This window comes from Bos indicus x Bos taurus, chromosome X (assembly GCF_003369695.1).
Source record: "Bos indicus x Bos taurus breed Angus x Brahman F1 hybrid chromosome X, Bos_hybrid_MaternalHap_v2.0, whole genome shotgun sequence".
Classification (NCBI taxonomy): Eukaryota; Metazoa; Chordata; class Mammalia; order Artiodactyla; family Bovidae; genus Bos; species Bos indicus x Bos taurus.
The window spans coordinates 137,598,939-137,603,114 of NC_040105.1; the positions used below are offsets into that span (position 1 = coordinate 137,598,939).

Sequence of the window (4,176 nt, forward strand, 5' to 3'; positions counted from 1 at the left end):
GGAGTATTTCATTTAATCCGCTATCAGTTTTCTGATTCATCCAATGGGTGTGTGTTCTAGTTGCTCCTCAGTTTAGGTGTACCTTCATAACTTAATATCACTTTGAAAAAAGAAGATAGATGTCTTATCCTTTCCCACATGCAGAAGTTTTATTGTCAAAAACTAGGAGTGACGATAATAAAAGGCTTCAAACCAACCCTTAGAAAATCACAGTCACCTCTTTTCATGCCTAGCGCAGCCATGGCTTGGGGTCCCAAGAAGCACCTGAAACATGTTTCAGCTCCAAAACATTGGATGCTGGATAAACTGACTGGTGTGTTTGCCCCTCGTCCATCTACTGGCCCCCACAAGCTAAGGGAATGTCTCCCCCTAATTATCTTCCTAAGGAATAGACTTAGTATGCCCTAACAGGAGATGAAGTAAAGAAGATTTGCATGCACCGTTTCATTAAGATTGATGGCAAAGTCCGCACAGATATAACCTACCCTGCTGGTTTTATCCAAGAAGGCAATGGCACCCCACTCCAGTACTCTTGCCTGGAGAATCCCATAGATGGAGGAGCCTGGTAGGCTGTAGTCCATGGGGTCGCGAAGAGTCAGACACGACTGAGCGACTTCACTTTCACTTTTCACTCTCATGCATTGGAGAAGGAAATGGCAACCCACTCCAGTGTTCTTGCCTGGAGAATCCCAGGGACGGGGGAGCCTGGTGGGCTGCGGTCTATGGGGTCACGCAGAGTCTGACACGACTGAAGCGACTTAGCAGCAGCAGCAGCTGGTTTTATGGATGTCATCAGCACTGATAAGACTGGAGAGAATTTTCTTTTGATCTATGACACCAAGGGTCGCTTTGCTGTTCATTGTATTACACCTGAGGAGGCCAAGTATAAACTGTGCAAAGTAAGAAAGATATTTGTGGGGACAAAAGGAATCCCTCATCTGGTAACCCATGACGCTCGTACCATCCATTACCCTGATCCCCTCATCAAGGTGAATGACACCATTCAGACTGACTTGGAGACTGGCAAGATTACTGATTTCATCAAATTTGACACTGGTAACCTGTGCATGGTGACTGGAGGTGATAACCTGGGAAGAATTGGTGTGATTACAAACCAGGAGAGACATCCAGGTTCTTTTGATTTAGTTCATGTGAAAGACGTGAACGGCAACAGCTTTGCCACATGGCTCTCAAACATTTTCGTTATTGGCAAAGGCAACAAACCGTGGATCTCTCTTCCCCGTGGAAAGGTATTTGCCTTACCATTGCTGAGGAGAGAGATAAGAGATTGGCAGCCAAACAGAGCAGTGGATATAATGATCTCTATGTGATGTGATTGGAAAAGTCTTTGTACTTAATTAAAGATAATACCAAGTGGAAAAAAAAAAAAAAGAAAATCACAGTCACCATTTGGGTAGATATTCCCCAACATTTTTCAAGCTCAGCACTAACGATTTTTTCTAATCGGTGTATAGTTGCTTTCCAGTTTGCGCTGGTGGTAAAGAACTGGCCTGCCAACGCAGGAGATGTAAGAGATGCAGGTTCCATCCCTGGGTCAGGAAGATCCCCCGGAGGAGGGCATGGCTACCCACTCCAGCATTCTTTCCTGGAGAATCCCATGGGCAGGAGACTTGTGGGTTACATTGCACAGGGCCACAAAGAATTGGACACGACTGAAGTCACCTAACACACACACACGCATAGTTGCTTTACACTGTTGTGTTAGTTTCTGCTGTACAACAATGTGATCAGCCATACAGGACTAACAATCTTATTCAGTAAGTCAATTCATTTGGTTACCTGGACATACCTTTTACAACTAGTTCCTCTTTGGTGGCTGGCCCATCAGGAAATAGCATTGTCCAAATCCAAATCTTTCCTGCTGTTCTTTTTCATGACAGATTTGGTTATTGCTTTAAATTTTTTCCAACCTAAAATTGCTATAGTGTTGCTCTCTAGTTTTGAATTTGGGGGTTTGATTTATCTGTGTGCTAAAGCAAATCCCAACTTACTTCTCGAGACTTATATTGGCTCTGACAGTGTGTATTCCCTTGGCCTGCCTTCACATTGAAGGGCCTTGGCTTTCTACTCCAGGATGGGTTTTTGTTTGGCTCATCTACTCAGATTGACTTTTATTTTATTTTTTTTTTTCAGATTGACTTTTAAAACACATGGCTCTGTACTTTAGCAAACACAGAATCGTTGTGCTGTAAGGATTTGTCAGACAGCATACCCTCAAACCCACAGTTGCTCATCTTATCAAAAACTCTACTGAGAGAAATCGAATTTTATGGAGGATTGCCTGAAGGCTGTGAAGTCCATCCACTTCTCTGTTCTAAAATTCATCCCTGGATAAAAGTGTATCTCTGAATACAATAAAACTATCCCTGGACAAAATTGTCCCTGACATAACTGCTTTTTCAAACATTGAGATATAATTTACATACCATAAAATTCTATTTAAAGTGTACAATGTTTTTTTAGTATATTCAGAGAGTTGTGTAACCATCACCACAGTTATTCTTTGGAACATTTTCATCACCCCTCCCCCGCAAAATCCCATACTCATTAGCTGTCATACTCTCTTTCCCCTCACCAACTACCATCATCATCCACTGGAAACCATTTTTCTCTCTTCTCTTATGTGAAAGTTCAGTCATGTCTGACTTTCTGCAACCCCTGTGGACTATAGCCCACCAGGCTCCTCTGTCCATGAGATGTCCCAGACAAGAATACTGAGTGGGTTCCCATTTCCTTCTACAGGGGATCTTCCCTCACCCAGGGATCAAACCCATGTCTCTTACATCTCCTGCATTGGCTGGTGGGTTCTTTACCATCTGAGCCTCAGGGAAGTCCTTTTCTCTTATAGATTTGTCTTTTTTAAACAGTTCATAAATGAAATCATCCAATATATGGCCTTTTTTGACTAGAGTCTTTCACTAAGAATAATATTTTCAAGATTCATCCATGTTGTAACATGTATCATTACTTCATTCCTTTTTATGGATGAATAATACTCCATTTGTGGACATACCTCATTTTATTCATTCATTCATCAGTTGGTTGCTATCTGGCTTGTTTCCACTTTCTGGCTATTGTGAATAATGCTGCTGTGGAACTACATTTTTTTTTAGCTCTGCCATGTGGCTTATGGGATCTTATTTCCCTGACCAGGGATTGAACCCAGACCCCCAGAAGTGTTAGCACCAGAGTCAGAACCACTGGACATCAGGGAATTTCCTGGAACAACTTTTAGCATTACACTAATAGAGTACACTGAGGGAGGTCATAAGAAATATACTAGAAATGTGAGATTTTTGACAGTAAGTAAATTTATTGCCCAGGATTCTATCAATAAGAATGTTTGAGTTGGGCTTAATCTGAAAAACTTAGATGCTTAGAGACACTGTGAATCCTGTAGCAATCTTTTCACTTTTGTTTTTTTATTTAAATTTATTTATTTTAATTGGAGGCTATCAACATGAATCCACCATGGGTGTACACGTGTTCCCCACCCTGAACCCCCCTCCCACGTCCCTCCCCGTACCATCCCTCCAGGTCATCTCAGTGCACCAGCCCCAAGAATCCTGTATCAAACCTGGACTGGCGATTCGTTTCTTATATGATATTATACATGTTTCCATGCCATTCCCCCAAATCATCCCACCCTCTCCCTCTCCCACAGAGTCCAAAAGACTGTTCTATACATCTGTGTCTCTTTTGCTGTCTCGCATACAGGGTTATCGTTACCATCTTTCTAAATTCCATATATATGCATTAGTATACTGTATTGGTGTTTTTCCTTCTGGCTTACTTCACTCTGTATAATAGGCTCCAGTTTCATCCACCTCATTAGAACTGATTCAAATGTATTCTTTTTAATGGCTGAGTAATACTCCATTGTGTATATGTACCACAGCTTTCTTATCCATTCATCTGCTGATGGACATCTAGGTTGCTTCCATGTCCTGGCTATTATAAACAGTGCTGCAATGAACACTGGGGTACACGTGTCTCTTTCAATTCTGGTTTCCTCGGTGTGTATGCCCAGCAGTGGGATTGCTGGGTCATAAGGCAGTTCTGTTTCCAGTTTTTTAAGGAATCTCCACACTGTTCTCCATAGTGGCTGTACTAGTTTGCATTTCCACCAACAGTGTAAGAGGATTCCCTTTTCTC

The 4,176-nt window shown here is 42.0% G+C and overlaps 1 pseudogene; it reads left to right on the plus strand.

The window, feature by feature from the left end:
• Positions 1-240: 240 nt before the first annotated feature.
• Positions 241-1,346, plus strand: LOC113887165 (annotated as a pseudogene).
• Positions 1,347-4,176: the final 2,830 nt, after the last annotated feature.